Here is a 12,080-nt window from a genome sequence, read left to right on the forward strand (position 1 = left end):
CTATTAAAGATCAGCATGTAAATAAATTAGAGAACAACAAGAAAGAAATTATCAAAGAAACAAGAGCTGGATTTTTTTTTCAGTACACGGGCCTTTCACTACTGTGGCCTCTCCTGTTGTGGAGCACAGACTCCGGATGCACAGGCTCAGTGGCCATGGCTTATGGGCCTAGCCACTCCACAGCATGTGGGATCTTCCCGGGCCAGGGCACAAACCCATGTCCCCTGCATCAGCAGGTGGACTCTCAACCACTGCACCACCAGGGAAGCGCAAGAGCTGGATTTTTGAGAAGGGAAGCAAAATTGATAAGCCTCTAGCCAGGTTCATTAAAAAAAGAGAGAGGACCCAAATAAACAAAATTAGAAATGAAAGAGGAGAAATTTCAACCAATATCAAAGAAATACAAAGAACCATAAGAGAATACTATAAACAGTTATATGCCAACAAATTGGACAACTTAGAAGAATAGATACATTCTTAGCAACTTCCAACTTCCAGTCTTCCAGGACTGAATTAGGAAGAAATAGGTAGTCCGAATAGACTTATTACTAGTTGCTGGATTTCAATCAATAAAAACAAAAACAAAAACTCCCAACAACCAAAAGTCCAGAACCAGAAAGCTTTTCAGGGAATTCTAGCAAATATATAAAGAAGAGTTAATACCTATCTTATCACACTTTTCCAAAAACTTTAAGGGCATGAACACCCTCAAACTCATTCTATGAGCCCACAATTACCCTGACACCAAAACCAAACACAGATACCACAAAGAAGAGAAAATTACAGGCCAATAGCTCTGATGAATACAGATGCAAAACTCCTCAATAAAATGTTATCAAATAGAATTGAACAATAAATAAAAATGATCATATACCATGATCAAGTGGGATTTATCCCAGAGATGCAAGGATTCTTCAATATACACACATCAATCCATGTGATACTCCACGTTAAAAAAAAGATAAAAATCACATGATCACCTAAATAGATGTAAAAAAGCATTTGGCAAAATTCTATATCCATTCATAATAAAAACTCTCAACAAAGTTGGTTTAGAGGAAACATATCTCAACCTAATAAAGGCCATTTATGACAAACCCACAGTAAACATCATACTAAACAGTTAAAGGCTGAAAACATTTCCTCTAAGATCAGGAACAAAACAAGGATGCTCACTCTTGCCATTGTTATTTAACACAGCATTAGAAGTCCCAGCCACAGCAATCAGACAAGAAAAATAAATAAAAATCATCCAAATTTGAATGGTATAAGTAAATCTGTCACTATTTGCAGATGACATGATACTATATATAAAAAACCCTCAAGACTCCACCAAAAAGTTATTAGAACCAATACATGAATTCAGTAAAGTTGCAAGATACAAAATTATATATGGAAATCTGTTGCATTTATATACACTAATAATCCTATCAGAAAGACAAATGAAGAAAAAAATTCCATTTATTATCACATCAGAAAGAATAAAATACTGAAGAATAGATTTAAACAAGGAGTTGTACTCTGAAAACTAGAAGACACTGAAGAAATTGAAGATGACACAAATAAATGGAAATCTATACTGTGTTCATGGATGGGGAGAATCAATATTGTTAAAATATTCATACTACCCAAACAATCTATAGATTCAAAGCAATACCTATCATAATAGCAATGGCATATTTCAGAGAACATGAACAAATATTCTTAAGATTTTATGGAAGCACAAAGACTACAAGTAGCTAAAGCAATCTTGAGAAAAAAGAACAAAGCTGAAGGTATCATGCTCCTATACTTGAAAATATACTACAAACTATAGTAATCAAAAGAGTATGGTACTGGCAGCAAAATAGACACATATATCAATGGAACAAAATACAGAGCACAGAAATAAACTCACAATTACTTGGCCAATAAATATTCAACAATGTATGCAAGAATATACAGTGGGGAAAAGACAGTCCCTTCAATAAATGGTGTTTGGAAAGCTGGCCAGATATGTGCACAAGGATGGAACTGGACCACTGTCTTACCCAATATTTAGAAATAAATTCAAAATGGATTGAAGACTTCAATGTGATACCTGAAACCATAAAATTCTTAGAAGAAAACACAGGCTGTAAGTTCTTTGACATCTGTCTTAGCAATATTATTTTGGATCTGTGTCCTCAGGCAAGAGGAACAATTACAAAAATAAACAAATGGGACTACATCAAACTAGAAACCTTTTTGCACAGGGAAGGAAGGCACTAACAAAATGAAGTATCAACCTACTGATTGGTAGAAGATATTTGCAAATCATATATCTGATAAAGATTGATATCCAATATATATAAAGAACTCATACAACTCAATATAAAAAAAACCCAAAAGAACCTGAATAAAAATGGGAAGAGGACCATAATAGACATTTTTCTAAATAAGTCATACAGATGTCCAACAGTCACATGAAAATGTGCTCGACATCACTAATCATCAGAGAAATGCAAATCCAAACCACAATGAAATACTACCTCACATCTGTCAGAATAACTATTATAAAAGAGAAAAAAAAACAATTGGTGAGCACGTGGAAGAAATGGGATCCTCATGCACTGTTGGTAGTAATGTATCTTGGTGCAGCCATATGGAAAGCAGTATGGAGTTTCCTCAGAAAACTAAGAATAGAACTACAATACAGTCCAGGGAATCCACTTCTGGGTATTAAAAACAACACAGAAACTCTAAACAATAAAAGAAAATATTATCTAAAACAACAACAAAAAACACACTCTAATTTGAAAAGATATATGCATCCCTATGTTCATTGCAGCAGTATTTACAACAGCCTATATGGAAACAACCTAAATGTCCATCCACAGATGAATGGATAAAGATGATGTGATACACACACACACACACACACACACACACACACACACACACACACACAAGAATATTACTCAGCTATGAAAAAGAATGAAATAATGCCATTTGTAGCAACATGGATGGACCTAGAGATTATCATACTAAGTGAAGTTAGGCAGACAGAGAAAGACAAATATCATGTGATATAACTTATATGTAGAATCTAAAAAGCAAAACAAATGAACAAACAAAACAAAACAGAAAGAGGCTCATACATACAGAGCACAAACTGTTTGTTGCCAGAGATGTGAAGGGTGAGGGGATTAACAAAATTGGTTAAGGGGATAAAGAGGTACTGACTTCCAGCTATTAGTCATGGGGATGTAATGTAGACATAAGGAATATAGTCAATAACATTGCAGCCACGTTGTATGGTGATGGATGGTAACTTGTCTTATTGTGATGTGCATCTTATAATGTATAAAAATATGAGTTGTGTTGTACATCTGAAGCTAATATAATATTGTATGTTAATTATATCTCAATAAGAAAAAATTAGTGACGTGTGTGTGCATGTGTGTGTGGTGGACTGTTATTTAGCCACAAGAAGAAGGAAATCTTGCCATTTGTGACAATGTGGATGGATGCTAAGTGAAATAAGTCAGACAGAAAAAGACAAACACTCTATGACCTCACTTATATGTGGAAAGAAAACAAAAACAAAAAAAGAAACTAATAAAAAGAGTTCAAATGTGTGTTTACCAAATGCAGGGTTTAGGGGGAGAAGGAATTGTGTGCGAGTTGTCAAAAGGTACAAACTTCCAATTATAAGGTAAAACAGTACCAGGAATATAACATACAACATGATGACTAGTTAACACTGTTTTATAATATATATGAAAGTTGTTAATAGAGTAAATCCTAAGTGTTCTCATCACAAGGGAAAAAATTTTTATTTTTTGTAGCTATAGATCATGGAACAAACTTAATTTATTGTGTTTATCATTTCACAATATATATGTCACATCATTATGCTGCATGCCTTAAACTCATATAGTAATGTATGTAGCAAAAACGCTGTTTTTGAACATTACTTAGGTCAGCTCTTTTCTTTTTCATACCCTTCAATGAGGCCATGTAATATATTTGTAATACAGTTAGATTCATTTCATAGCTGGTATTCCATTCTGGATTCCTCCTTCATCTAGATGAAAGATTTTTAATTTTCATGAATAATCATATAACCACAAGCACAGTACCATATAGAACAGTTATACCATCTAAAATATTATCTTGTGTATTCCTTTGTAATCAGCCCTTATCTTCATCCAAAATTCATGGCAACCACTCATATGTTTTCTCTCCCTATACTTTCACCTTACACATAATGTCATAGGAATAAAATTATGCAATATGTAGGTTTTGGTGTATGACCTCTTTCATTTAGTAATCTCACAAGCCCTTAAAAGTAGAGAGATGCAGTAGAAGAAGTAGTCAGAGAGATTCAAAGCTTAAGAAGGATTCATCACCCAATTTTTGGCTTTGAAGATTTAGAGGGTCATGAGCCAAAGAAAGTGCCTAGTCTCTAGAAGCTAAGAGTGATCCCAGGCCAACAGTCAGTAGTTAAATGGGAACTTCAGTCATCTTGCAGTCAACTTGCTGAATAAAATGAATTTTGCCACAACCAAAATGAGCCTGGAATTGAATTCATCCTATAGCCCCCAAATAAGAGCTCAGACTGTCAAACATATTTATTTCATACTTGTGAGATCCTAAGCAGAGAACCTACTTGAGACCACCTGGCTGTTTCACTTCCAGGAATGTCATAAAAGGTGGTTTTCTTTTGTGTTCTCTCTCCCTCTCCCAACATGGCGGCCTCAGCAAAAAAGAAGAATAAGAAGGGGAAGACTATCTCCCTAACAGACTTCCTGGCTGAGGATGGAGGGACTGGTGGAGGAAGCACCTATGTCTCCAAACCAGTCAGCTGGGCTGATGAAATAGATGACCTAGAAGGAGATGTTTCAACCACTTGGCATAGTAATGATGATGACATGTATAGGGCACCTCCAATTGACTGTTCCATCCTGCCCACTGCTCCACAGGCTGCTCAGGAACCCAATATCGACCAGAGCCGTCTTCCCAAATCACCACCCTACACTGCTTTTCTAGGGAACCTGCCCTATGATGTGACAGAAGACTCCATTAAGGAATTCTTTAAAGGATTAAATATCAGTGCAGTGCGTTTACCACGTGAACCCAGCAATCCTGAGAGGTTGAAAGGTTTTGGTTATGCTGAGTTTGAGGACCTGGATTCCTTGTTCAGTGACCTGAGCCTCAATGAAGAGTCTCTAGGTAACAGGAGAATTAGAGTGGACGTTGCTGATCAAGCACAGGATAAAGACAGGGATGATCGTTCTTTTGGCCGAGATAGAAATCGGGATTCTGACAAAACAGATACAGACTGGAGGGCCCATCCTGTTACAGACAGCTTTGATGACTACCCACCTAGAAGAGGTGATGATAGCTTTGGAGACAAGTATCCAGATCATTATGATTCAGACCGATATCGTGATGGGTATCAGGACAGTTACCGTGATGGCCCATGCCGGGACATGGATCTCTACGGGGGCCGAGATCGCTATGATGACCGAGGCAGCAGAGACTATGATAGAGGCTACGATTCCAGGATAGGCAGTGGCAGAAGAGCATTTGGTAGTGGGTACCATAGGGAGGACGACTACAGAGGAGGCGGGGACCACTATGAAGACAGATATGACAGACGAGATGACCGGTCATGGAGCTCCAGAGACGATTACTCTCGGGATGATTATAGGCCTGATGATAGAAGTCCCCGCCAAAGACCCAAACTGAACCTAAAGCCTCGGAGTACTCCTGAGGAAAATGATTCTGCTGCTAGCACGTCCCAGTCCAGTCGAGCAGCCTCTATCTTTGGAGGGGCAAAGCCTGTTGACACAGCTGCTAGAGAACGAGAAGTATAAGAGTGGCTACAGAAGGAACCGGAGAAACTGCAGAGTCAGCTGGATGAGCCAAAACTAGAACGATGGCCTCGGGAGAAACACCCAAGCTGGTGAAGTGAAGAAACTCAGGAACGGGAACGATCGAGGACAGGAAGTGAGTCATCACAAATGGGGACCTCAGCCACATCTAGCAGAAATGCACGAAGGAGAGAGAGTGAGAAGTCTCTAGAAAATGAAACACCCAATAAAGAAGAAGACTGTCAGTCTCCAACTTCTAAGCCTCCCAAACCTGAACAGCCTCTAAAGGTAATGCCAGCCCCTCCACCAAAGGAGAATGCTTGGGTGAAGCGAAGTTCTAACCCTCCTGCTCAATCTCAGAACTCAGACACAGAGCAGCAGTTCCCTACAAGTGGTGGAGGGAAAGTAATTCCAGCTCAACCATCTGAGGAAGGACCAGTAAGGAAAGATGAAAATAAAGTAGATGGGCTGAGTGCCCCAAAAGGCCAAAGTGGAAATTCCAGCCGTGGTCCAGGAGATGGAGGGAACAAAGACCACTGGAAGGAGTCAGATAGGAAAGATGGCAAAAAGGATCAAGACTCCAGATCTGCACCTGAGACAAAGAAAGCGGAAGAAAATCCAGCCTCTAAGTTCAGTTCTGCAAGCAAGTATGCTGCTCTTGCCGTTGATGGTGAAGATGAAAATGAGGGAGAAGATTACACCAAATAGACCTCTGAATTCTGTGCTTTCTCCTAGTCTCTCACCACCCTGGAACATTCGAGAGCAAGTCAAACCTCTATCCAGACAAGACAAAATAACACTCACCATCTCCTGGATACCTTTCTTAACTTTTTTTTTAAAAAAGAAACAAAATGAAATTCTTTTGCATGCTTCTTCAGCCTTTAAAATATTGAACTAACTGGAGAATCACCAATGTAGCCAGAGAGAGACGTACAGCTTTTAATGCTGTAAGTTTAAAGTTGTGGTGCATTTTTATGACATGTGCAGTTGCCTGTGTGATTAGTGCCTAGGGGCCTCCGTTTAGCAAGATGGCAGTGATAGTGATGCAGTGTCTGGAATCTAGTTGGGCAGTAGGCAGGTATAAGGAAGAGTGTGAGTTTTCTACCTTTAATTCTTATCCTGTTGTGGCATACATGAATTAGCAAACAATATCTGAATAAATTCTCCATTCTTAGAAAGGTAGGTTTAGTCTCTGATGTTGTTTTAGTCTCCAGGAGGCTGCCAGCCCCACCTCTTATTTAATTCTGAGTTACTGGGGCCAGCCTAAGGGGGAGTTCCTTCATTTGTGCCCCCCATGGGGGTAGGTGGGAGTGAGTCTACAGGCCACTGAAGAATAGGACTGTTTGGTGACCAAAGTAAATGGGGAAATCGTGGTTTGAAAAGAAGCTTGGGGATTTGATAAATTATTTTGCACCAGTAACAGGGAAAATGCTATCACCTCCAGTAAACACAGTCGTTTACCTCCTGGAGCAGGAAGCACTTAAGGGTTGTGGGAATTCCCAGGTCTTTTATGTGTCCTGGTTTCACCCTTTCTTAAACACTATCCCTTCTGAAAGTTCAAATATATCCACATTCTGTTGAAATCTTGAAGCTTTAAAAATTTAGACTCTTGTCATCATCTTATGTTCATCATGCTACTCTTTCCTGTTAACCTTCCTACAGGCAGCTTCTACTTAAGTCACATACTTGACCTCCTAAGCATTCTCTAGAGCCCCTGGGAGCTGTCCAATGAGGAGTCATCACTGCTTTTTCTCAAGCAAATCTTGCCTCCTTCATGCTTTGACACTCCTTCCCTCTAGCCATTCGTGCTCCTGCTGCTTTGACCCCTTTTACACCTCAGAAAACTTTAGAATTACTAGTCTTAGGTGGTGAGCAAGGGTGGTTAAATTGGGAGGCTTTCTTACAACCTTGATTGGGGTTTGAGGGGCTTTTTAAAAAACAAAAGCTTCCTTCTCTCCAAGTGAAATCTCACACCAATGTTTGGATTTATAATGTGGCTTAGACCAATGTGTGGTTTTTTTGGTTCTGTTTTTTTAGCATCCCCTTGAGAGAATAAATGATAATGGAGGAGAACAATTTCACAAGGTCCTGGCTTCTCTTGCAACACAGTAGCTTTACTTGCCTGCTTTTATGTGCACCTTGGTACTGTCAGCTCAACAGATGGTGTCCTTACAGGCAATATTGGTACCTGCAGAGAAAAGACATCTTGGTCTCTTCTCGCATCAGTCCTAAGTTAGACCCTTTACAGCCATGCAGGGGTGTTGGTTTATGAGTGCTGCAGCAGTGAGCATAATGAATCATTTACCCAGTGGACATAGAAAACATACCAAGTGAAGTAACTTTAAATAATTGGTTTGGAGTGGGTAGTAGCTAGGAAGTGGCTTTTAGAGATACCCAAGGTTGAGAGGGTGTTTTTTTTTTAACCATTTGCTATAGATGATGAAAAAGTAGGGTTTGCCCTCTTCATGTCTGCTTCCAAATAGATGTGTCCAAAAAAGCTGTTTTTCCCCCATTCCTCTACCGTGCCACCCTGTTAAAATAAACAGGAATTTATGACCCGCTCCTCACTACATGTAAAATTTGTACAAAAATATCTTCTATGAAAATGATTTGTAATCTGTAGACTTATTATCTGGGAGATGTCTTGAGATGTAAAATCCCATCCTTTAGGTTGTGGGTTTTTTTGTTTTCTCCAAATAAATCTGATCTTTAAAGTTCAAAAAAAAATAAAATAAAAGGTGGTTTTGTCTTAAGTAGCTATATTTGTGGTAGCTTGTTATGGCAAGGATAGAAAATGAATACATACCAATTAAAAGACTGATTTTTCAACTCTGTAATGAGTTATATGGGAAAAGAGTCTAAAAAAGAGTGGATACATGTATATGAATAACTGATTAACTGTGCTATACAGCAGAAAGTAGCACAACATTGTAAATCAACTATACTCCAATAAAATTTTTTAAGAAGACTGATATTTTCAGATTAGATAGAAGAGCAGGATCCAATTATACACTGCCTTCAAGGAACCCACTTTAATTAAAAATATATAGATATGTTAACAATATCAGGGTTGAGAATGGAGTTGCTTCTTAATACCAATGCAAACTTCACTAGAAGCAATGTTAGCAGGAATATAGAAAGTTATTACATAAAAATAAATTGATCAATTCACCAAGAAATATAACAAAAATATTTAAGCAAGTAAAAGAATGCTTCAAAACATATGAGGCAAAAACTTGTAGATCTGAAAGGAGAGTGGAAAAATCCACAAATATACTTGGAAACTTCAACATTCCTCTCTCAGTAATCAATAGAAGCAGTAGTCAGGAAATCAACAATGATATACAAGAAACTGAAGAAACATATCTTAAAATGTGACCCAGAAAGTTGACATCTAGCATGACATTGTGAGGAGCTTTGCTGATCTGCACCCCAGTAAAAAAAGGTGAAACTTATTTTTAAAATCCCAATAACTATCTAAAGCCCTTGGAATGATTTGAAGGACAAAGAGCAAATGAAGCAATATCTATTCAAGAGAGCACATGAAAATTCAGCAAGAAAGATAAGTTTGTGGTATTTGAACCAAGACTTATCCCTCCATTACCTCTCCAAACTCAGTGATGTGGAGACTTCAATCCATATTGCTGCAGCCAAGAACACAGGGCTCTTATCCCCCCTGCTCCCAATCAGAGGGTTTTCTACCTGGAAGAAGCAGAACCACAGTGCTTCTACTTCTTCCTCCTGCTACCTGTTTCTGAGGCTAAATCATGGCAATTGCAGTTGAGAGGTAGGGGTTCTCTTCTTCTGCTTAGCTGTCGCTCATGGAGACAAAACAAATATCAAACACTGTCCTCAGAAACTATTTCTTCTAGGGATCCAGATTCTGGTTGTAATAATTCGTAGAGCAATTTATGCTTCCAGGGCATTGTGGAAAGCAATAGAGCAATCACTAGTCAATTGGTGGAGTTTAACAACTTATATGGTCAGGTAAAGAGAAACATAAAGCCCCACCAAAATCACTGGCATCCCAGGATGACTGTGAGCATATCAAAAGTTGTGCCTTCCAGAGGTGCAATATCAGAGGCTTAAAACCATTTGGGAGGGGATTGAATAGATTTCCCTAAAATAATGCAGCCAGTCAGTAAACAAATAAATAATCAAACAATAATTTTTAAAAACAGTGGAAGGGAGGAAGAGTGGACCTGTACCTAGAGTTTCTACAATATATTAACTAAAATGTTTAGTTTCCCACAAAATTACTGATATCAGGCAAAATAGATTTTTAAAAATATTGGTGATAGGGCTTCCCTGGTGGCACAGTGGTTGAGAATCTGCATGCCAATGCAGGGGACACGGGTTCGAGCCCTGGTCTGGGAAGATCCCACATGCCGCGGAGCAACTGGGCCTGTGAGCCACAATTACTGAGCCTGCGTGTCTGGAGCCTGTACTCCACAACAACAGAGGCCGCGATAGTGAGAGGCCCATGCACCGTGATGAAGAGTGGCCCCCGCTTGCCACAACTAGAGAAAGCCCACACACAGAAATGAAGACCCAACACAGCCATAAATAAATAAAATTTTAAAAAATATATTGGTGATAAATACAAATTTTTATTTTTATAAATTTTTATAAATTTATAAATATAAATTATCAACTTATCAAAAAGATATAACAATTATAAACATGTATGTGTCTAATAACAGAGCACCAAAATACATGAAGCAAAAACTAACAGAAATAAATGGAGAAGGGAAAAAGAAAAATTCAACAATAATATTTGGAGACTTAAATACCAATATTTCAAGAATCAGTAGAACAGCTAGACTGAAGATCAACAAGAAAATAGAAGATATGAACAGTACTATAAACCACCTTGACCTAACAGACATCTATAGTATACTTTACACAACAGCAAAATATATATTCTTAAGTGCACTAGAAAGAAACTCTCCAGCATCAACCATACACTAAATTGTAAAACAAATCTCAGCAAATTTAAAGAGATAGAAAAAATACAGAGTGATGCTCTGACCAAAATGGAATGAAATTCAAAATAAAAAGCAGAAAAACTCACAAATATGTGGAAACTTGAAAAAAGATGCAATCTTAAATAATCAATGAGTCAAAGAATAAATCAAAAGAGTAATTATAAAATTATTTTAGATGAATGAAAATGAAGACACAACATAATACTTATGGGATGGAGGTAAAGCAGTGCTTACAGGGAAATTTATAGCTGTAAATATCTGTATTAAGAAAGAAGAAAGATCACAAATCAATAAGCTAATTTTCCACCTTAGGACACTGGAAAAAGAAGAGCTAACTAAATTTAAAGCAAACAAAGGAAAGAAATAATAAAGATTAGAGACTGAGGAGGTCAAGATGACAGAGTAAGAGGACGTGGAGCTCTCCTGTCCCTACAAACACATCAAAAACACATTTATATGTGGAACGAATCTCATGGAAAACAAACTGGAAATTGGCAGAAGCACACGTATGCAACCAAGATTGTAATAAAAAAAAAACACACATAATCAGGTAGGATGCGAAGAAAAGCATCAGGTCAAGACCTATGCCCCTGTGAGGTGACTCAGAGGAAAAGGGAGATCACGTGGCTGGACACTCACCCTGGGGAGGGATTGGTCAAGCCACAGACTGGGCATCCCATTTCTGGGGACCTACATGTAGGAGAAAAGCCCCCTTGGCTGCTTACAGAATTTCAGAAACAGATAAAAAGTCTGGAGAAGCCTAGATCCACTCATGAGGAGTGTGCATATGCTGGCATGTGCTCAGGCAGGGTGGAGAGAGGTCTGCCCCTGTGGCTACTGCCTTGACATGCTCCCCAGTTGAGCTAAGAGAATGCCCCAGCCCTGCACAATCCATACCACAGCTTGGCACTGGATTGAGGGCAGCCAGAACCAAGGAAAAAACTTGTTGAAGGAAAACAGAGCTGACCTGGGGGTCAAGGGCATAAGCCAGGTGGGACAGTGGTGGCCATTGTTGGTGTTTACTCAAGCAGCAACTCCAGAAGCATCCCAGACTTCTGACAAGAGTGGCCCCTAAAATTCCCACAGCCACCTTACTGTGCGCTCCAGCCTGAGTGAGGTAAACGTTTGGGCCCCACTCACTCCATGCCACAGTCTAACACTAGATCTGGGGTGACCATGACAGGGGAAAAGATATGACTGTGGACTGCATCTGAGTGGAGCTGCTGCTGCCCACACAGGCAGAGCATTGGAC

The 12,080-nt window shown here is 38.8% G+C and overlaps 1 pseudogene; it reads left to right on the forward strand.

Annotated features, from left to right (window-relative positions):
• Positions 1 to 4,706: 4,706 nt before the first annotated feature.
• On the forward strand, positions 4,707 to 6,548 carry LOC132419264 (eukaryotic translation initiation factor 4B pseudogene; annotated as a pseudogene).
• Positions 6,549 to 12,080: the final 5,532 nt, after the last annotated feature.

Source organism: Delphinus delphis, unplaced genomic scaffold, assembly GCF_949987515.2.
Source record: "Delphinus delphis unplaced genomic scaffold, mDelDel1.2 scaffold_478, whole genome shotgun sequence".
NCBI lineage: Eukaryota > Metazoa > Chordata > Mammalia > Artiodactyla > Delphinidae > Delphinus > Delphinus delphis.